Source organism: Coenobita brevimanus, chromosome 63 (genome assembly GCF_032717465.1).
Source record: "Coenobita brevimanus isolate Jiangsu-jjx chromosome 63, ASM3271746v2, whole genome shotgun sequence".
NCBI classification, from domain to species: Eukaryota; Metazoa; Arthropoda; class Malacostraca; order Decapoda; family Coenobitidae; genus Coenobita; species Coenobita brevimanus.
This window is the reverse complement of record NC_137016.1, coordinates 10,639,143-10,664,171: the sequence shown is the minus strand read 5'-3', so window position 1 is coordinate 10,664,171 and position 25,029 is coordinate 10,639,143.

The following is a 25,029-nucleotide window of genomic DNA, read 5'->3' as shown; positions in this document are numbered from 1 at the left end:
TGATGATTATGAATTGTTAATAATTATGAATTGATAGTGATTGGGAATTATAGTGAATTGCATGATGAGAGTATACTATACTGGCGAAATAGAGCACGAGAGATTACTTTTATTGGTTCGAGGCTATGCCAGCCCGAAAAGACAACCCAAGCTCATAAATGTTCCAGTCTTGAGGCTATTGTCGAGCCCAAGAATAACCGGCAAAAAAAGAGTGAGGTACGATGACCTCAGAAATTGCTTGAATGTTCCAAATTGTTTCGCCTGGTGACAATGTTGTAGGAATGATCACCCAAACCATGGTTTTAATGTACAACCCTTTTTCATATGACTAAAGGTCATGTAATTAAAAATGTCTGTTGAAAACCATTATAGATTTATTAAAGTAAAGTATATATCATTTTTTTTTTTTTTTGTATACCCAGTCAAGGGAATTAGGTCCTCTCATGCCTAACTCACTCCCCTTCCAATTCAAGATTCCTTCGCTTAGGGAACGACGACCACACGTGGTACTGACTTAATCTCGACTCGGCCAAAAACTACAAACGCTACCAAAACTATCTTAAACAATTATCCTTTACCATACCAAGTCAAAACACCACCCCCTCCCCCTTTTGTTTTATTGAAGTGAATTTTCTATCAACCAAGGAGGGGAGACTAAGTCGAGTACCATTTGTATTATCAATGGGTAAGTTGAACAGAACCAACAACCGGTAAGGTTATAAATCCTAACATTACACTGATGAACAATAACAAGCGGGGAAAGAACTCAAAATCCCGTCGTTACACTGGTGGCAATAGCGGTGGGATATTCATCGTTCCCCAATTAGTGGCGTTGGTGAGAAAGTGAAGGGAAGTGAATAGCAAAGAGAGTGAGAATGTTCAGGGTAGCATTGGTTGGTCATTCCCAGATACCTCCGCAACTCTATGTTCAGAACATCCTGGTAGTAATGAGGTTCAAATAGTGTACTAGATACGGTATTACCCCTGGGGAAGGGGGGAAAGAATACTTCCCCAGTATCCCTGCTTGTCGTAAGAGGCGACTAAAGGGGGCGTTTTTGCCTCTTGTCTGTCTCCTTACTGTTCTCTTCTGCTCTTCTGTCCTACCTCTCGTCTTGATATTTCCATGTTTCCAATATCTGGTATGTTGGTATTCTTGTGACCCATGGCACTGATATGTAGTATGCATTTTAATGCACTAACAGCTTAGTTCAATACAAAAGCTATGCCTGGCATCAACTTAGTCGGGTCACTGGTATTATAGGTTTTAACTCTCAGACTGGTGCATTATTTGACTGGTCTTATAGGTTAGCTGTGGAGCACACAAAGTATTCAGGGTGTACTATACCCAACAGCACAAGTTACACCTCTTGTAATATTTACAGCCATCATCAATGTAATGTGTCCTGACACAAGCAGTTGTCTCCACAAATAATTAGGATTAAAAATGAATAGGATTAAAAATAAATATGATTATGTATGATTAGAAATAAATATAATAAAACAACAACTTTTCACTGACCTTTGATACATGTTAGTAATAGAGAAGGAAGTGATGAAAGGAATACAATACAACAGTGATTGCCTTAGACGTGGGATTTTATAATAATTGGAGAGAGAGAGAGAGAGAGAGAGAGAGAGAGAGAGAGAGAGAGAGAGAGAGAGAGAGCAGGGAGTGGCTTGAAGGGCTACGAGTGGCAAGGGATAAGACTGTAGAGGGATAAGACTGGCTGACACTGAAGGCTAATAACATGTATACAAAGACTAGAACAAGACACAGGTGAGAGTCAACAGTACACACCTGGCGACTGATGCACGATTTGCCACACCTGTCCTGACCACATTACTGCTACTACTACTACTACTACTGCTACTACTACTACTACTACCACTGATACTACTACCCCTGCTGCTGCTACTACTACTACTACTACTACTATCCTGTTACGTATTGTACTAGTGTATTCTTTCTACTAACAGGCTATTTTAACAACTACTGTAAAGGCGTCAGACGGAACTCCAGCTGACTCCTTGATTACCAGCTGACTCCTTGATTACCAGCTGACTCTTTGATTACCAGCTGACTCCTTGATTACCAACTGACTCCTTGATTACCAAAGCTGCCCTCAAGATCAATAATAATCGTCTGGAGATGGAAGGAATAAACTAAAAAGGTAAGTCAGTCAAGGGAAAGACAGAGGAAAAAGGGACGACCAGAAAACAAGGAAAGGAAGGCAGGGAAAAATATAAGGAAGGGAAAATACTAATGAGAGGGAAAAAGGGAAGGGTAAAGGTTGTAGAGAAACCCAGAATAGGACAAAGAAATACAGGAATAACAAAGAGGAAGACAAAGAGATATATAGAAAGGAGAGGAAAGAAGGGACGAAGGAGACATGCAGTGATGACTGGAAGACAGACTGACCCAAACCAGACTGAAGGAAGGAAGGAACAATGAAGGAAGGAAAGACAAAATAAATGAAGGAAGGAAGGAAGGAAGAAAATGACTGAATGAAGGGAGGAAGGAAAGAAACAACGAAGGAAGAATGGTAAGAAAAACTGAAGGAAGGAGGGAAAGAAAATGAAGGAAGGAAGGAAGGAAGAAAAAACTGGAGGAAGAAAGGAAGGAAAAGAGCAAGAAGAGGGCAACAAGGAGGACATATGTACTCCATCAAATAAACATAACAAAGGGGGTGAGAGAGCCAGCCATTTTATCCTGCCCTCCTTTTCTGCCTTCTCCTCCTCTTCCTCCTCCTACTTTTCTTTTTAATCTTTCTCCTTCTCTCTACTCTCCTTTCTTCTTCTCCTCTCCCTCCCCTCTATTCTCCCTCCTCCTCGTCCTCCTCTCCCTCCCCTCTACTCTCCCTTCTCCTCTTCTCTACTCTCCTTTCTTCCCCTCCTCTCGCTCCTCTCTATTCTCCCTCCTCCTCCTCCTCTCCTTTCACCTATTCTTTTTCACTCCTCATCCTTGTCATCTTTTAATTCTCTCATTTACTCTGCCTCCTCTTCCTCTTTTATTGCCTTCTCTTCTTTTCCCTTTCCTTCTGTCTTCTACCTCCTCTCTCTCTTCCTCCTCCTCCTGTTTTACTTCTCGACTCTTCCTCATCGTCATCTTTTACTCTTCTTTCTTTCCAAGTTACTTCTCTCCCTCTTTACCATCTTCCTCCTCTTTTTCCTCACCCTCTCTTGTTCTCTCCTTATCCTTTCTCTCCTCTTCCTTCTTCTCTTTTACTCCTCTTCCTCTCTTTCTTCCCCTTCTTCTCTTTTTCTGTCTAATTCCTCCATTGTCTTCTCATTCTTCTTGCGTTTTTTACCTCCTCCAACTCCTCCTTCCTTCACTTCTTCTTCCTCATCCTATTCCGCATCTTCTCTCCTCCTCTTCCCCTCCTCTTTTACTTCTCTTCTCCTTCTCCTCTTTTACCTTTCTCAATTTCCTCCTCCTCCTCCTTTAGAAAACCAGGCAACCTTTTGTTTGTCATACAGTATAGTTACCACCCAGCGTAGTAAATGGTTTCATGGGGTACAAGAAACCATTTGGCTTGTCACTCAGTGTAGAGTTAACAGGGGGCGACATCCATTATTAAAGCAAATAAATAAGTACATAAATAAATAAATAAATAATGCAGCATTGAAATTCAGAAAATAAGATGCAGTTACCAAGTACGTTAATATAAACAGAGAAAGAAAATGGGAAATGAAGTAATGAAGGAAACGGAGAGGAGCAGAGAGAGAGAGAGAGGAAAGGGAATGGAGGTGACAAAATAATAGGTACGGTATCGACAAAGACAGTATATAAAGTAAATAAAACAGGAAAGAAATGAAGAGAAAACGAAACGACGAAGAACATAGAGAAAGAGAGGAATGAGAAAGAGAGAAAGAGAGGAATGAGAAAGAGAGAAAGAGAGGAATGAGAAAGAGAGGAATGAGAGAGAGAAGAGAGGAATGAGAAAGAGAGAAGGAGAGGAATGAGAAAGAAAGAGAGGAAAGAGAAAGAGAGGAATGAGAAAGAGAGAAGGAAAGGAATGAGAAAGAGAAGGAGAGGAATGAGAAAGAAAGAGAGGAATGAGAAAGAAAGAGAGGAATGAGAAAGAAAGAAGGAGAGGAATGAGAAAGAGAGAAAGAGGAATGAGAATGAGAGAAAGAGAGGAATGAGAAAGAGGGAAGGAGAGGAATGAGAAAGAGAAGGAGAGGAATGAGAAAGAGAGAAAGAGGAATGAGAAAGAGAGGAATGAGAGAGAGAAGAGAGGAATGAGAAAGAGAAGGAGAGGAATGAGAGAGAAAGAAAGGAATGAGAAAGAGAGAAAGAGAAGAAGCTGAGCCTAGGGAAGGAGAGGAAAGGGAATGGCAGTAAACAAATGCTGAGGGAGAAAGATGAGCCTAGGGAAGGAGAGGAAAGGGAATGGCAGTAAACAAATGCTGAGGGAGAAAGATGAGCCTAGGGAAGGAGAGGAAAGGGAATGGCAGTAAACAAATGCTGAGGGAGAAAGATGAGCCTAGGGAAGGAGAGGAAAGGGAATGGCAGTAAACAAATGCTGAGGGAGAAAGATGAGCCTAGGGAAGGAGAGGAAAGGGAATGGCAGTAAACAAATGCTGAGGGAGAAAGATGAGCCTAGGGAAGGAGAGGAAAGGGAATGGCAGTAAACAAATGCTGAGGGAGAAAGATGAGAGAATTAAGACAAAGAGCAAAAGACCAAAGGTGAAGAAAATGAGGAAAGTAGGAAGGAAAAACTACATGATATACAATAAATACAGTATTTCAAAAATACAGATAATACAACAAACAAAGGAAATACAAGTACAGATAATACAAACAGAAAATATAGAAATACAAAAAATACAGAAATACAGGAATACAGAAATACATAAAATAGAGAAATACTGTAAACAGAGAAATACAGAAAACACAGAAATACGGAAATGCAGAAATATAGAAAATACAGAAGTACAGACAATACAGACTAATGAAAACAGAGGTACAGAAAATACGGAAAAAAGAAATACCATACAGAAAATACATATATCCAGAAAATACAAAAACAACTACAGAAAATACAGAACTACAGAACTACAGAAAATGATAAATATAGAAATACAGAATATACAAAAATGCAGAAATACAGGAAATAAAGGAAATACAGAAATACAGAACTATGGACCTGCAGAAATACCGAAAATACAGACAATTCAGAAACACAGGAAATACAGAAATACGGAAAACACAGAAACACGGACATGCAAACATACAATACAGAAATATAGAAAATAAAGAAATACAGAAAATACAGAAATAGAGAACATATAGAAATATGGCAATACAGAATTACAGGAAATACAGAAAAAGCTAAATACAGTAAACAGAGAAATACAGAAAATTCGAAATACAGAAGTAGAGAAAATACAGCTGCAGAGAAATGCAACAAATACAACAAATCTGGCCGAGAGAAACACTAGGGCAGAGGGCGGTAGTGGTAGGGAAGAAAGATGATGGCAAAAGACGCAGCCAAGATACATCACTGCTGCCAATGTCAAGGCTCTGTCCCGAACGGTGTTGCAATGCCAGCCTTCTAGATCAGCGGTGTTGCAATGCCAGCCTTCTAGATCAGCGGTGTTGCAATGCCAGCCTTCTAGATCAGCGGTGTTGCAATGCCAGCCTTCTAGATCAGCGGTGTTGCAATGCCAGCCTTCTAGATCAGCGGTGTTGCAATGCCAGCCTTCTAGATCAGCGGTGTTGCAATGCCAGCCTTCTAGATCAGCGGTGTTGCAATGCCAGCCTTCTAGATCAGCGGTGTTGCAATGCCAGCCTTCTAGATCAGCGGTGTTGCAATGCCAGCCTTCTAGATCAGCGGTGTTGCAATGCCAGCCTTCTAGATCAGCGGTGTTGCAATGCCAGCCTTCTAGATCAGCGGTGTTGCAATGCCAGCCTTCTAGATCAGCGGTGTTGCAATGCCAGCCTTCTAGATCAGCGGTGTTGCAATGCCAGCCTTCTAGATCAGCGGTGTTGCAATGCCAGCCTTCTAGATCAGCGGTGTTGCAATGCCAGTCTTCTAGATCAGCGGTGTTGCAATGCCAGCCTTCTAGATCAGCGGTGTTGCAATGCCAGCCTTCTAGATCAGCGGTTGCCACACTTTATAGTGCGTGACCCAATCTGGAATATTTCAAGACTTCGCCACCCATGGCGTAAAAATATCATAGAGAGAGAGAGAGAGAGAGAGATAGTAACCGGTATATAGCCTATCGTAGTTATTGTCAATACGGTAATAGTGTAATAAGGATAATTACAGTTTCAATTACGTCAATAAAATACAGTGAAAGCATCAGGCCTATTCTATGTCCCTGCCACCCATCAAAATTCCTCTCGCGACCCACCTTTGGCTCACCAGCCATAGTTGAGAACCACTGACCTACATCTTACCCCCCCCCCAAAAAAAAAAAAAAAAATAGTATCTACAATATTAGTAAGAACTCCACAGAATGTGGAGTTCTTAATAATAATAATAATAATAATAATAATAATAATAATAATCCTTGCGGTGAAACTGTGTAAAGTCCATCAGTCTGTGTGTGGATGTATTTGTTTATCTACCCACACATCTATCAATAGTGAAAAGTAGTATATCATAATAATAATAATAATAATAATAATTATTATTATTATTATAGTTATTATTATTTTTATAATTATTATTACCGGTATTATTATAGTGGTATGTGGGGGCGCTCACCATCAGCTCACTCGATGTAGTACTGCTCTCAGATGACTGCCCTTTGCTCTCTTTCTTTCTGTTTTTCCTCTTCTGTGTTTCTTTCCTTCTTTCCTTCCTTCTGCCTGTGGGTGACTCTACACTGAGTGACAAGACAAATGGTTTTCTGTACACCCGGAAACCATTTACTACGCTGGGTGGTAACCATATAACCAAATTATGGTGCCTGGTGGTTTAGTGGGTAATTAAGGCACTCCAATCGGATTGAGCCGATGAAGGTTTATATCCAAGGGGTGGTTGGGGTTTATTGCTCACGTAATGCCACTCAGGGATGAAACAGGGTCAGATGATGATGATGATGATTACTATTACCATTACCAGCCGGGATGGCCAAGCTGGTATTGTTTTCAATTTGTCTGTCTGTGTGTATGTCTGTGTGTCTTTTACTACGATAACTTCGCAACCACTCAAGATATTATCACAAACTTTGTCAGGTGTGTAGTAGGGATGAAAATCTACAAGTTCGAAACTCGTGAAGGTAGGTCAAGGTCAAGGTCATATTCCAGGCCGCATTTGACATGTATCGGCTGGCGTGATTCCCCCCTTGGGAAGGCCTCTGGTTATTATTATTATTATTATTATTATTATTATTATCATATTATTATTATTATTATTATTATTATTATTATCATTATTATTTCTAGCCTGGTCTATCTGTCTATCTGTCTACCTGCCTACCTACCTATCTGTATATCTTTATCTACCGGTATCTATCTGTCTATCTATATGTCTGTCTTTCTATCAATCAATTACGGATATCACTACATAAGGTGAGTGGATGGTATACACTAGACAGACTGATAGATACACGGATAGACGGAGAGAGAGAATCAGTGTCAAAACATTCACGTTATCGAGTTGACCTATTTATGTATGTATGTGTCTGTCCATCTATCCAATATATCTACCACTACATCAGGTGAGTGGATGGTATGTACCAGAGAGAGAGAATCAGTGTCAAAACATTCACGTTATCGAGTTGACCTATTTATGTATGTATGTGTCTGTCCATCTATCCAATATATCTACCACTACATCAGGTGAGTGGATGGTATGTACCAGAGAGAGAGAGAGAGAGAGAGAGAGAGAGAGAGCGCTAATGATGTCTTTTAATCTGTTTTCGCATCTATCTATCCAATAAAGCTATAGTTCCATCAGGTGAGAGGATGGTATATACTAGTTGGACAAACATATAAAGAAAAATACTGATGTCTTTAATATACTTTTGCGTCTATCTATCTACCCAGTAAATCTATCACTACAGCAAGTAAGTGGATGGTCCGTACTCGATAGATAGACATGCTTATAGATAGACTGATACAAACATGTTGAGGCCTTTCATCCACTTTGCCTCTATCTATCTATCTAGATAACATATCTATCACTACATCCGGTGAGTGGATAGCACGTACTAGAGAGGAAATTACTGTTATCATTAACCCATTATTACATCTATCTACATATCTAATAAATCTATCACTACACCAGGTGACTGGATGGTATGTACTGGTATTGGAGGATATCTATATATCCATCAAGTGCACCTGTCTATCTATTTACCTGTCTATCTACATACTACGTCTATTTACCTATCTATTCAATAAATCTATAACTTTATCAGGTGAGTGGATGGCATGTACTAGATAGACAGACGTAGATAGTGAAAAAATCAACATCAGTGATTCAACAGATTCAAAAGTAATCTATCTATTTTTGCATCTACCTACCTATCTATCCAAAAACTATCACTACATCAGGTGAGTGGATGGTACGTACCAGAGATGGATGGACAGACAGGCAGACAGGCAGAGATCCATTTTTATTGAGAATTTATTGAAAAAGTGTATTTATGTATTTATCTGTCTGTATATTTATCTATCCAGCCATCCATCATCCAATCCTACATTGCCCCATGAGGAGTGCAGGAGCCCGGGGCTAGGCAGTTGGTCCTGACATTCAAGATGAGAGTGACCAGTCTCACTCATCCCTGAGTGGCATTACGTGAGCAATAAACTCCAACCATCCCTTGGATATAAACCTTCACCGGCTCAATCCGATTGGAGCGCAATAATTACCCACTAAACCACCAGGCGCCAAAATCTGGTTATATGGTTACCACCCAGCGTAGTAAATGCCTTCCTGGTGTACAGGAAACCATTTGGCTTGTCGCTCAGTGTAGAGTTACCCACAGGCTGAAGGAAGAGGAAAGAATGAAGGAAAGAAAGTCAGAAGAGGGAGTGTAAAGTTACCCGTAGGCAGAAGGACAAGGAAAGAATGAAGGAAAGAAAGACAGAAGAGAAAGGAAGGAAAGAAGGATGGAGAGGAAAGGGCAGACACCCGAGGGCAGCACTACATCGAGTGAGTGGATGGTGAGCGCCCCCACCTACCACAATTATCTATCCAGTAAATCTATCACTGCATTAAGTGAATGGATAGTACGTACAAGATAGACAGATAGATAGATGGATAGATAGATAGATAGAAAATTGCTATTAATCATGTTTTTTAATATATTTTTGGGTCTATTAATCAATCCAATTCATATATCGCTACATCAGGTGTGTGGATGGTAAGTACAAAATAGACAGACAGACAGACATAGAGAAAAAATATTGATGTTTTAATATAATTTTATATATCTGTCTATCCAATAAATCTATCATTACATCAGATAGATACAGATAGATAGACAGACAGACATGGATGGACAAAGAAAACTCAAATCATTCTTACTCATCAGATTGAAGGTTGATCTATTGTTGCGTCTATCTATCCGATAAATCTATCACTACATCAGGTGAGTGGATGGTAGCTACGACAGCCTAAAAGGAATATATATATATATATATATATATATATATATATATATATATATATATATATATATATATATATATATATATATATATATATACATATATATATATATATATATATATATATATATATATATATATATATATATATATATATATATATATATATATATATATATTACAATTTCAAAATTAATCTATCTAGCCTTCTCTTCCACCTGTCTATCTATCCATTAAATCTATCACTACATCGGGTGAGTGGATGGTATGTAGTGGGCAAAATGCGTGTCCACATTCGTCTTGGTTGGTAGGCTGAAATATGACTTAGGCGTATGTATCTATCTTTGATTATCGATAGATTAAAGGTGAACTGGTAACCTGTTTGTAGGTCATGTGTAATAATAATAATAATAATAATAATAGCGGCGGCAGCAGCAGTGGTGGTAGTAGTAGTAGTAGTAGTAGTGGTAGTAGTAGTAGTAGTAGTAGTTACATAATAATAATAATAATAATAATAATAATAATAATAGTAGTAGTAGTAGTAGTAGTAGTAGTAGTAGTAGCAAATATTATAATAATAATAATAATAATAATAATAATAATAATAATACATTTCAACTCACATTGTGTCCATACCAGGCATAGTTTCCTTTTTCCGGCACTTGTGCCACTTGCCTCGCCTCCACAGTAATCCAGTCTGTCCATTCATCACGGCAAACACAATCGCTAACGTCCAATAAAAGGGATTTAATCCCCGAGCTAGGCAACTAAGGCCATATAGCCCCGCTAGGTTACAAGAGCGCGCTACCACTCCCGGCACGGCAGTCCCGGGCGAGGCTTGAACTCGCAATCCCCCGATCACGACTCCAATGCTCTACCACTGAGCCACAGTGCCCCCAGCGTCCAATTAAAGGAAAACGCAAAGTTAGTACGAGCTGTGCACACTATCATCCTACCACTTCCTGACCCGCGGGGTGACTGACTGCCCGATGGTCTGCAACACTGCGGCTCAAGGGTCACGTGACCAAGGCAACATTGTGCCTGAGATTCCTCCAGTTAAATTAATGACGATTAAAACCAATATTACACGAATTTTTTACCCATGTTTTAAATCAGTAAGTGATACAACAGATTTTACTTGATAGGATCATAATGGAAAGAAAAAATAAAGTAGAAAATATCACCATCGTAGTGTACGTTGGTCGTTTCTTTTAAAAGACTGCATCTCCGGCAGCTTCCTTCAGGTGTACCATCACTCAACATTGGCAACGCTGATTTACTTTTTAAATCTTTGATTGTTTACAGGTAATGTCTTGATTATTTCTGACGTGCTTGTAATAAACAAGTAATGGTAGAGTTTATTTATCTTTAGGGAGGTTATTGGGTTTCTGAACCTTATTTACTGTACTTCAGAGCCAAAATAAGACGATGCTACGGCCCTGCATCCTCACCACAGCATTCCTTCGAGACTGGCGCCATTTCTGCTCCAACATCTTGTTACCGGTGAACAAACAAGATGTAGATATGGCAAAATCAGCCAAATGACGAGAATTCTGAGGTTATACTTGACAGAAATGCAAGAAAATGCTTACGGGACACCCAGATTAAACAAATACGTCAAACAAATGACTACTAAAAGCAAAACACATCTCAGGAAGTTGCCGTTAACGGTCAGCGCCTGCAACTTGGCGCCGCTGTCCTTGCAATGTGTCCTTGAAATGTTTGGACGGTTAAAGGCAGTTGTGGCAGTGTTGGCGCGTCCTTTGCAATAGGTCAGTGATAATAGAGGTTGCACTTAACCCTTTCCCTGCTGCTGCACAAGGCGTCTGTTGTCATCTGATGCAACTGGCCAATTTGACATCTGCAATACTGAGTCCTGCTGGCATAACATTCAACCAGCTTTAGTTATCAGGTAGCAATGAGTCTCCTTGGTTACTAGTCAAACCCCACCTCAAATCTAACTTGGCCATCCACTACAACTACTACCAAATATTACCAGTACTACTACTACTACTACTACTACCACAACCACCAACGCTACTACTGCTACTACAACAACAACTACTACTACTACTACTACTACTACTACCACCACCACCACCACTACATTGGACTCAGTGTGTATAAATATCACCAGGATGTTGTTGTTGTTGCTGCTTACCCCTACCTAGTGTGTGTGGCCGAGCAGACCCGTCGACCACAGGTAAGTAAGTTTTTCTGTGGTGCCGCTACAGGTACACTACAACATGTAGTCAACCGGCGCCTCCTTGTGATAGACACCGCCTCACCAGGGTCCTTCCCACGGCGAGGTGCAGGCAAATGGAAGAAGTTTGTCGCGTGGGTGGACGCCGCAGATGTTTCCCTGCGCCGCTGAGGTAAGCCAGTGTAAAGGCAAGTAAAGCCAGACTAGCGGTAAGCCATTTAAGGCCAGGGAAATGAGCCACAACCAATGTATAGCCAAGTATAGCCACAGCAACCCATAGAAGGCCAGGGAACCTATGTGTTTTGTGTGGGTTAGTCTGCCCTCAGCATATTGCCCACACTGACTGATAGATTACAAGATAGACACATAGACAGACAGATAGATAGGTAAATAGACAGATAGACTGATACAGATAGACAGATAGATAGATTGATTGTTAGGCAGGTAGACATAAAGATACACAGAGAAAGACAATGACGAACAGACAGACAAATGACTTAGATAGATAGACAGATAGATAGATAGACAGATGGAGGCAGATCAATAGATAAAAAGACAAACAGACAGATAGGTAGGTAGATAGATAGATAGACAGACAGGGATACAGGGAGATAGATAGACAGATAAATAGATAGAGTCCAGACCCCCTTGGTCCAGGAAACTAGATAGATAGACACAAAGAGATTGATGTAGTGACCCAGATAGATAGATAGATAGATGGATAGATGGATGGATGGACACAGATAGATAGATAGAAAGATAGATAGATAGATACAGATAGATAGACAGACAGACAATTGCCTAGATAGACGGATAGACATAGATAGATGGATAGATAGTTACCCAGATACACGGACTGATAGATAGACAGATAGATAGATACTTAAACTGAGATGGATCGATACTTACCCAAATACAGATAATAGATAGATAGATAGATGGATAGATAGAAGGATAGATACACAAATAGCGATAGATAGATGTATAGTTACCAGATATACATACATACATACAGACATATATACATACATACACACACACATACATACATACACACATACATACATACATACACACATACATATATACATACATATGCATACATACATACACATACATACATACATACATACACATACATACATACACACATACATCCATACATATATCCATCCATACATACATACACACATACATACACACACATACATACACACACATACATACATACATACATACATACACACATACATACACCAATCTAGATAGATGTATTATTAGCCATATATAGACAGATAAATAGATAGGAAGGTAGATAGATAGACAGATACACAGAGATAGATGAATAGATAGTTACCCAGATAGACAGATAGATAAACAGATGGATAGATAGATAATGATTACAAACCCATTTTACCCAGGTAATAGATAGACAGATAGATAGACATAGATAAATAGATAGATATAGATAGACAGACAGTAGACAGACACAGATAAATAGATAGATATAGATAGACAGACAGTAGATAGACAGATAGATAAATAGATAGATAGAGACAGTAGACAGACATAGATAAATAGATAGATAGACAGACAGTAGATAGACTGATAAATATAGATAGATAGATAGACAGTAGACAGATAAATAGATAGATAGATAGGCAGACAGTAGATAGACAGATAAATATATAGATAGATAGATAGACAGTAGATAGACAGACAGACAGTAGACAGATAGACAGACAGACACCCCCACAAAGATGATCAGACAGTTAGCCATAGATATAGATAGATAGACAAATTGATAGAGGGATAGATAGTTACCCAGACACAGATAGATATAGATAGACAGATAGATGGAGGCAGAGATAGATATACAGCTGTACAAATAGATACAAACTGACAGACAGACATAGATAGATAGACAGATAGATATATACTTATTCCCTGCACTCATCCGGGGTAGGCAAACCAGAATTCCTGTAGATGCAATCTGCCACGTGATTATTATTATTAATTATTATTAATATCATTATTATTATTATTATTACTATTATTATTATTATTAGCATTATTATTATTATTATTAGCATCATTATTAGCGTTATTATTATTATTATTATTATTATTACTACTACTACTACTACTATTACTACTTCTACTACTATTACTACTACAACAACAACAACAACTACTACTACTACTACTACTACAACTACAACTACTACTATTACTAATAGTTAATTATGTCTCCCTCCCTTCTTTCAGCTTTGATGGCTGGCTGAAATCTTCAAAAATAGAAGTTCAACTCATCAGTGATAGGTGTTTGATTCACCTCATTCAGAATAACATCCTAGGTGGTTTCACTACGGTTATTCGCCGTTTCATGAGAGCTAATAACAAATTCACCAATCCAAGTTTTGATAGCGCAAAAGAAATTTCAATTTTTTTATGTTATTATGACTTTAATTCACTCTATGCCTCTGTAATGACAGAATCGCTTCCCATTGGTGATATAAAGAAGCTTAGTGACAGTGAGATGAAAGCATTTCTTGATAAGGGAATTGAAAGGCAACCTACTGACGGTACTTTTGGGTACTGGGTTCTGTGTGACACTCTACCAGTGTCTGCAGAGGTTGCTCAGTTAACAGATGATTTTCCTCTGGGCTTAGAACAAAAAAAACATTACTTATGATGATCTTTCACCCTATTCTAAACAGCTATTAGAAAAGGAAGGTAGAAAATATCCTAAATTTAATCAAAAACTTGTATCTTCTCACTCAGCAAAGTACAACTATGTTATAGCTCTACCTTTGTTGCAGTTATATATGAGGCATGGTCTGAGATTAGCTAGAGTGATCTCACTGTTCATTTTTAGACAGGAACCATATTTAAAACCCCTCATGGAAAGAAATAGATCTCAGAAATAATGCCTCAACTAAGGACAAAAAAGCTATGAACAAGCTAATGTCAGATTCACTGTTTGGGAAAACTTTATTCAATCCCCAGAGATATGCCACCAAAACTAAAGTTTGCCGAAAGAGGAAAGAATTCCTAAAAAGTGTTAGGAATCCTTTCTTCAGAAGGGTGATACCTTTACAAGAAAATCGAGTAATAACAATCTCTGTCTCCCAAAATAGAACTGTCTCATCCCCAGTTTGTTGGATTTCAAATCCTTGAGTTGGCCAAGGTGAAAATGTATCATTTTTGGTATGATGTTCTCACAAAGCACTATGGGGAAAGAGTAAAAGCTGTGTACTCAGATACAGACAGTTTTGTATTTTCACTTGAGTGTGAAGATATATTCAGTGAATTACAAAGGTATCCCCTTGTGGACTGGATAGATACGTCTAATTTCAGTCCCCAGCATCCTTTGTACAGTGATGCACGTAAAGGACAGTTGGGTCTGTTAAAAAGTGAGGTAGGGGAGAAACTGATAGTTGAAGCATGTTGTCTGAAGCCAAAATATTTTATACTCCTTACTTTTGCAGTCAGGTACAGAGATGATAACTGGTAAGGGTATTCCTAATTATGAAAGAAAAAAACTTAAACATCAAGAATACAAAGACGCTCTTCTGGGGTCCAATAAGATTCATTATGTTAGAGCCACCAGTATATCTAACCGACAGGGACAGATCACCACACTATCATCAAACAAGAGAGGGTTGAGTGAATTTGAAGATAAACGTTATTGTTTGTCCCCTACTCAGTCAGTTATGGGCATCCTTTGGCTAATAACATTCAAGTAAAAGGAGGGCAAGTAGAGGAAGAAGAAGAAGAAGGAGGAGGAGGAGGAGGAGGAGGAGGAGGAGGAGGAGGAGGAGGAGGAGGAGGAGAAGAAGAAGAAGAAGAAGAAGAAGAAGTAGAAGAAGAAGAAGACGAAGAAGGAGAAAAAGAGGAAGAAGAGATGTGAAGGAGCTTCCAAGTCTGTGGGGGTCACGACTCCTCCCCATTATCCAACAGTATTTCCCATGCCTGCGAAAACAAGGGTCCGACTTATAACACAGACAAAGGAAAAATATTAATAGTAAATACTTCCTTGACAGGGAAGCTACTTCGTGATCAATGAGGGTGTTTGTAACATTCTTTTCATAGTTATTTTGTATGCAAATCTCATATACTGTGTATATATATATATATATATATATATATATATATATATATATATATATATATATATATATATATATATATATATATATATATATATATATATATATATAATAAAAAAAACTTTACTGATAATGTGTAAATAAGTGTCTGCAGTGTTCATTTCATTTATTTATTAGGTGAGGACATTTTTTAGTCTTCTTTCCTAGAAAGGGAAACTACTTCATGATCTATGAGGGAGTTTGTATCATTATTTTCATATATAATTTGTATGCAGAAATTCTATATAGTCTACTGTATATACTGTGTTAAAAACCTTTACTGTTAATTTGTAAATAAAGTGTCTGCAGTGTTTATGTTTTATTTATTAGGTGAGGACATATTAGTTTTTTCATCAGTTTATGAGCAAACACCATGGAGAACGTTTATACATCAGAACACACAGATATATTTCGTGATCCTGCCAGAATTATTGTGGCAGGGTTTTCAAACTCAGGAAAAACCGTACTGATATCTAAACTCATCAAGTACTATGCAGAAAAGTTTTCAAAAATATTTATCTGTGGTGTAAGCTATCACCCTCTTCAAGATGATCCAGTCATTGGTCGTAAAGTTTCTGTGCACAAAGATATAATTGACCCTTCAGTACACTCTACTCCACACGGAAAATCACTACTCATATTAGATGATTTGTATTTAAAGGCAATGCAGAGTCAAACTGTAGCTGAAGCTTTCATCAAGGGACGTCATTCAAACCTGAGTGTTGTATTAATATCTCAAAACCTTTTTATGAGAGGTCCCTTTTCTCGTGACGTATCCCTTAATGCCACTCATTTTTTACTCCTTCGAATGCGTGACTTGGGACAGGTGGAATGTTTAGCTCGTCAGATATTTGGTAAACAACATGTGCCAGATATTCTTGAAATATACAGGCGAGCCGTTATCAATAAACTTTATGGGTATTTACTGATTGATTTATCTATAAAAACTCCCCCACAACTGCAATTTAGGTCAAACATTGTTGGAGAGCCTCCCTGTGAAGTAGTCTATACCTGTGGAAATTAATAGCTTACTTCGAAACATATACTATGATTCTACATCACCTGCATCCTTGGGTAGTATTGAAAAATTATATCGGGCCGCAAAAAAATAAATAAATAAATAAATAAATAAACACTCTAGTGACTAAAACAGATGTGAAGAGATTTTTAAAAGGTTCTAGAGTTTATACTCTGCATAAATTACAAAGAAAAAGATTCCCACGACGAAACATTGTAGCAGCAGGACCCCGCATTATTCTGACATGTGACCTGGCTGATTTGAGGCACTTACGGGGGGAAAATAACCATGTACAATATTTACTGGTATGTGTAGATGTCTTCTCACGTTACATGTTTGTCCATCCCATTCAGCGAAAAACTGGAGCTACTGTAACTAACGCTCTTTCAATCATTTTAAGTAAACCAGAATCACAAGGTTACTCAAGACTTTTCACAGACAGGGGGACAGAATTTTATAACAAAACGTTGGAATCTTACTTGAAGAGGAAGAATATTACTTTGTATAGTGTTTACTCACAAGAGACAAAGGCTAGTCTCTGTGAGCGTGCCATAAGAACTCTGAAGCACAAAATTTATCGGTATTTAACTGCATACAACACTTTAACCTACCTACCCATTCTAAGTACACTGGTAAGCACATATAATCTCACTCCTCATCGAGGCTTGAAGGGCAAGACACCTGATGAAATTCACAAGCTAACAGACCCCAGAGACTGGCGAAAGCAGTTTACAATAATGTATAAAAAGCCTATCAAACGTAAAAAACCAGTTAGTTCAGACTTGGCTGTAGGGGACTTAGTACGAATAGTGACTTCATCCAGGAGTAAGAGCTTTGCAAAAGGATTTACTAAACAGAATACAGAAGAGATATTTCGCATTACTAAAATACACAGGAGTAAGTCAGGAATTTATACCTATGAGCTGGAAGACTGGGGTGGAGAAGCAATCAAGGGAATATTCTACAGAGAAGAAATAATCCCTACTTTAGCCCCAGAAACCTTCCCCATTGAAATATTAAAGAGACGGAAGAAGAAAGACGGCTCTTTGCAGTATTATATTCACTGGAAATCATATCCAGATCGCTTTAACGAGTGGATAGATGCCTCGGAGATCCAGAAAACCACTGATCTCCCGCCATCGTGAATTTATTCAGTTTCTGAAAGAAACCAAACCAAAGCTGAGGAGGAAATTAATTTCCAGGTGTCGCAAACCAGAGTTAGACTGCTTATCAGAGATATTTGCAAATTTCTTGAAGAAATACTTAACAAGAGATACAAAGGTAATAAGAAAGCTTCGTCCACACCAGTCTGTAATTCGAGAGATTGCTTTGAAATAAACACCTTTAAAGAGAAAAAGGCAGATCCTTACCTCTACTACTGGAGGGTCTATTCTAAGCATCTTGCTACCCATTGCCACTACTATATTAGGGAGTCTTCTTAAATAATGACAGTCAAAGAATTCTGCCTAGTACCAAGGTCTCAGGCGGAAACCATTCTTTATGCTTCTACCACTCAAAGACCCCAAGAAACTGCTTATCCTAAATCTTCCCGTGTAATTGCCCCCATTCAGCCTTCAAATACAGAACATCGTCACTCACTCGAGGACACAATCAAAATACAACTCAAACCAGACATCCATCAGTATGCTTTTGGTATCTTATCATATTTACGACAACACCCTTTAGTACACTGGGATGATATGGGTAATCTGATGTCTCCAATTAGCAATATTAATATTATAGATGTAATTCAGTACTGGGTAACCCGAAACAACACGTTTGATCCACGTAAAATAACTGACTTACGAACTTTGGTGAAACTTGTAGATTTACCCGAGGCTTATATCAAGAATCCAAAGGCAAAGAAACAACTATTCGGGGGTGGGGCCACATCTCTTCATAAAAAAATACAGCAAAGTTTTAAGAGGTGGGACCCATATTAAGTCTTTCATTACAGCCTGTAGAAACAGTCTGCCTTGAGATCTCGAGTAGAATGGATGTCTGTGGGAGAGGCTTGCAAGTCCATGATCGATTAAGGGAAATACGTTTGGCCCACGCTCTCGCCAGACATAGGGCCACGATTATCAATTCCCTTTTTGAGACTTATAACAGACTAGTTGGCAATCTAACAGAGGATTACTATAAGCAAGATATAGATTTAGATGCTTCCACTCTAAGTCTGAATGATAAGGATATCGACACTCAACTTCAGTATTATCAACAACAAATACCATCGTTATAGAGAGGTGGCTCTCCAATTTTTGCCTGCCAAGTCATTACTTGATGATCTTCGAGCCATACGACAAGATTTGTAATTTAACTACCTAGAAAAAGAAAAGGGGGAATTCCAATCCAGTTACGACCTTGAAAGAGGTGAGTGACTGAGTTTGTTGGTTAGCACTCCCCATAAAAGGAAGGCTCCAGGAGCTCAGCCAGCACACTTCATTTCTTAACACTCGCTCACACTTTAGAGACCCGGGATGGAGGCTGAGGGTATCCTTTTTCAAAGAGTTAGCGGGGTAATAACTGACGCTCAGTATGACGTCAGAGATAATGCTATTTGTCACATAGTTAATGCTACTGGAGTATGAAATTACGGCCTTTGTGCTGCAATTTCTGAAAAGTACCCTTATGCTAATTTGTATTCCACTCGAAAACCCCTTTATAATCTTAACAGAGCCCAGGTCAAATCAAGAGATAAAGTAGGGGTAATCAGAGTTTTTAAAGAAAATAACAGACTCTACATAATAACTTTAATAGCCCATTGGGGTCCTGGCTCTGAACTAGAGACCAACGACTCTGCCCAAGCATTAATGTCAAGGTCGTCAGACCGACATTACATTCAGGGTCTCCAACTGGATACTCTGACTGGACGTGTGGGTAACTTAGCTCTATGTATTGAAGAGCTAAAACGTATCCTACCCCATTTAGGTATTAAAAATTTACTAGTACCTGCAGGGACTGGATGTGGTCTGGGTGGGGATAAGTGGGCTTTAAAATATTTGCCTTGCTTTGAGAAGCTTGCAATATACTGCCGTCGTAACAACATCAGTTGTACAATTGTTGATAGGAGAAATGTCTCCGATCATAAACCCGCTGTTGGAGTACGCGAGTGGTATCCACCACAACAACCTCTAGCACAGCTTCCATCACAACCACAGCCACTACCGCAGCTTTCATCACAACAATCACAACCTCTACCACAGCCTCCTTCCTACGAGGAGGTGTGGCTGGAGGATCCAATGTTACTACCCCTTCTCCAGCATGAGCCACTACAGCAGCAGCAGCAGCAGCAGTTGCCCCACCCCCAGTATGACCCACAGCAGCAGCAGCAGCAGCAGCAGCATGGACAACGCAAAGACCCACGAAAAAGACCCGCAGCAACCTCAGATGAAGTGGAACCACTCGGTATCATTAAAAAGAAAATAAAATTAGAATAAGTGACAGTGTTAGTGTATTAAATCTTTATGATGATTCCACTGCCTGGAAAGAAGCCAGGAATAGAAGCTGTTATATAAAAGAGGCCATTGATCGATCCAGATTTCATAGAAAAATAATTTTTATAGAGATACTACTTATACCAATATTACTTAAGAAATTATTACTTATCAAAACTAAGCATTCCCAAATTTGACTACTACTAATAGTTTGTAAGATGTTTTGGGGAGATGGTATATAATTCTATGTATTGAAACAGATTTACTTAAGAAACTCTTGTATACTACTAGCATTTAGTCATAATAGCCTGTAAGATGTTATTGGGTTATTGTATGTAATTCTAAGTACTGTGTGTGTTTTTGAGGGTTGATAAAATTCGTATGTAAGTTGTTAGTAAAAGTAAAAAACAAGATTTACAAATCATTTGTTTTCTTAACCTATAAAATAATGGTATATAGTATTATTTTGTTAGTATGTATTCTACAAGGGAAACAGTCATGTCACTGAAAGACGCTGATGACATTTACCTTTATCTCTCTTCCATTGCAAGTGGAGATGTTTACCCAGATAATACCACAACAAACTTTCAGAATCACATTATCCCACTGCAGCTAGATCCAAATCATGAATATGAAGTTGGGTTAAGTAATATTTTATTCCCAAAACATTATTACTGTCTCAGAAATGGTGATCCGGAGTGTAAAATTGGTTTTCATGCACGAATAATGAGATCTGAAAACGAAGACTACGAGTAAAATTTTTATAATTATATACCTAAAACAAATATTGTTTGCAAATCAAGCTCTCGCAATTTAGTATCCATAATCGAATCCATTAACCATCAAATGATGAAAGAACTTCAGGAAATTATTCAAGAAACGTATGCTGATTATTTCCCTTACCGGCAAGTATTGCACTATGATTACAACCTAGATAGGGTTGTCATTCAAAAAATGGTAGTTGGGGCTGATGTAGATCGTTTATACACAGAGTTATCAGTGGAGTTTGCCCCTCAAATTGCCATAGTGCTGGGGTTTGAACCAAGAGATCGTTATTCGGTATTTCAAAAAACTGAAAAGGAAAGTCCTTCATCCTGGAAACCCAATCCTGTTAAAGTTGTAGGTCCACATCCACCCAGATCTGATGGTTCCAATGATTATTCATATGTGTACTCTGACCTGATTAACCCTTCACGATTCGGGGGGCAAATTGTGAATATCCTTGATGCTATACCCCTACCGAATGATGTGACAAGTAAGGGTGTTTATCCTATAATGTACAAAACAATTAGTAGTTCAACCATAGAAAGTGTTGCCATAAAAATTACTAATCAAAATGGTGGACCAATATACTTTGAAGACAATCACAGCGTTACCTGTGTTTTATATATAAGACGTAGGTAAAGATGATCACAGACTCATTACTGTTTTAGACACCATGATGCGTACTACCCTCCTTCCTCCTTCCAAAGATGAATTCTTGTTACTATTCAAAGACCCATTCCTACTCAAACGAGGAGGGGCTCTAAGTGATATAACTACTTTTAGGAGCCCCATATACTACCAACGGGGGGCTGGTATTTTTGACTTTCTAAGAGGCATAGGGAAACGGGTAATTCTTTTTTTTTTTTTTTTAAATGAAAAATGTAGTTCTTGAAGCTCTGGGAATGGGACGAGGTGTACTCGAGGATGTATCTAGTGGCAAGGCAAATCTGAAGGACTCTCTGAAACAGAGAGGAATTACAGCCCTGAAAGGTGTCGCTCAAAGAGCTAGCATGAAAGGAGGACGTAAAAGAAAGTCAAAAAGGAGGCGGAAATTACGGAAATGTTATAAAAAGGATGTATTTGACTTAATATAGCTTACAGTAGTTAGAATAGTGATTTGATTCTGGTAACATGTCTCTTGATGTTGCTTCGGGGGTAGGGGTAAAATCCCCTCTCAGCAATTATTCAGCTGCCATATCAGAAATGTTTCCCCGTCCTCACAAAGTTCGGATGATAGAATCATCAACTGCTTCAAAGCAAGATATGGATGTTCTACCCATAAACGCAGGCTTTGATCAAAAAATAACTGATAAATACGTAGACTTTCGCATACCTAGAGCTGATGGGTCATTCATTGATATGAGCACTCTAGCCCTCGAGTTGAAACTGCGAGTTACAAAAGCAGACGGATTTTCCGTACTCGTAGAAGATGATAAGATGATGTTTGTGAATGCAGTATTACCTACTATATTTAAAAATGCATCTGTGTTTTTAAATGGGATTCAGGTTGAAAATAACTATATGTATAATTATGCAGCCTTTATAAAATTGCTCACAACACTTAGTCCCTCCAAAGTAGGGACTGTTGGTAAAAATTGTTATTTACTTCATGATGAAAATGATAGTGGGATAGGAGACTTATACTGAAGACTATATTGTTGGGCTCAGTGATCAGGGAAAATGGTTTCTTACTCCAACTAAGGAACATGACTGCATCTATGTAGTCCACTACTGATGGACTTAAATGGGTTGGATGGATATTGATAACACTGACGTCAATATTTGACTTGAATTTGCTAATCCGAGTTTTATTATTAATACTCATCAAGATGGAGGCAAAATGAAGCTCCACACAGATTTGTGTAAACTGTGGGTTACTCGTGTATTTCCTCAGCCAGCGGCCATGGCTGCACTTAATGCATCGTTATCTGATCCAGGGTCGTTTGCAGAGTATGTGTATAATAAACAAGTGGTAAAATTATACGTCATTGCTCAAAATCAAAGTTCAATGACTGTTGACATCCCTTGTGGGAACAGTATTGCAAGCAATCTGTATTTGTGTATAGTTGATATGGGGGCTTTTTCTGGATCGTATAATAAGAATCCTTTGTATATGACTCATGCTGACTTGTCAGGACTAGCTGTAAGTGTCAATGGGAGAAGTCTGTATAACTTCACAGTCTCTTTTCCTTATCAGTACGCATCACTGAACCATTATACCTTGAAATCTCTAGGTCTCAATCGAGATCACTTACTTAACTATGAGGCCTATACCAATGGAAGAATGATTTTAGTTTTAGACCTATTACCTGAGGACGTTAAAGATGCAATTGATCCCGAATACACAGGAAATTTGAGAATAAATATAACATTGAAGAAAGCCAGTGGGTTTAATCGTGTCCTGCTGATGTTTGGAGACACTCAAGGAATTCTAAGAATAAATAGTGATCGGCAGATATATTCAGATGTGAGAGCTTGAAGAAAAAAAAAGAATGATCAAGAACTCGAAACTGTGATTCGTAAAAATGTACCCCCTCACTGTATTAAACAATTCTGGGGATGTCTGGCGGCTGATGAAATGATAAATGTGAAAATACCTAACAAACTAGGACCTGTGTTTATCATCGCTAACATATTACCCACTTCAAAAACTGGAGAAATGGGTCACTGGGTTTGTTTTTTCATAAAGGATCGCTTTATATATTTCCTTGATTCATATGGTCTTCTACCTAACCAGTACTCTGAACATTTTGTAACTTTTTAAAGAAATCATAAAACATTTAAATTGTGCACACAACCCTACCGCCTTCAGAGTGTTTCTTCCTATGTTTGTGGGGCCTATGTATTATTTTTCATACATGTCATATGTACAAACGGTGTAGATAGATTGATGATGATAATCAAAAACCAGTTCAGCAAACATAATTATCTCGAGAACGATAAACGGGTTCTAAAATATGTGTATAAATATTTTCCTGTAGTTATCCCTGACTGCCGACGCACTTTTTGTCTGAATAAATATAATTACAAAGAATGTGCATTTTACCTATGCAAGAATCTTCCCTGAAGAGTGTAGTCACTACACACTGGTAAGTATCAGTCCTTACAGTTCCATAATAGGTGATGGGTGTATGACAGTACTTGGTAATAATCTAGAGATGGATATATAAACCTCTGGAGATGAGACTCCGACAGACATCTATGGAAAATGGAAGAGTCGGGTGGGTAAGGTATCTTTGATGGGTGACTCATGAAGTGTTTGTTTTACTGTATCTAAGAGTGATTTATTGGACTTTTCTTCCTTAGGTACAAGCCTGGGATGTGACCTATGGACGGTTATCAAACTCGACCATAACTACGCGAAATCACCCTTAGCTGAACTGTGGTGTGATGAACATTTGGAAACACTGTGTGATCCACACAAGATACCCATGATAATTTGCTTTAAATGTGCAGATCCAATGTACCTGAGTGATGCACAGTGCCTGATATGTCCTGGTTTAGGTTGTGTGCAGTAGGAAAGAGATTAAATGTCTTCAAATATTTCACTTTGTTTTTGTATTTGTCCTTTATATGGAAGGAGGTTTCTTAAATCTGGTAATAATAGTGGTAATGGTGTGGAGAATAAGAAGACATTAGATAGAAAACAGAATGAAGAGTGAGAGAGAGGGGGAGTTACTCGCCTATGAAAGTTAGTCAAGGCCACTCACTCGAGCTTTCCCTCAGTCATTTACCCACCACCCACCACAGAAGGTGGACGTGTGAGATGAGCTCTCTTGATTAAACCATCTTCAACCTGTGTAGACTTGGACAGGAGGTATGTGACCTAATAATGGGGGGTGGGGGGTGGGGTGCCTATTACAAATTGTCCAGGATTAGGCATG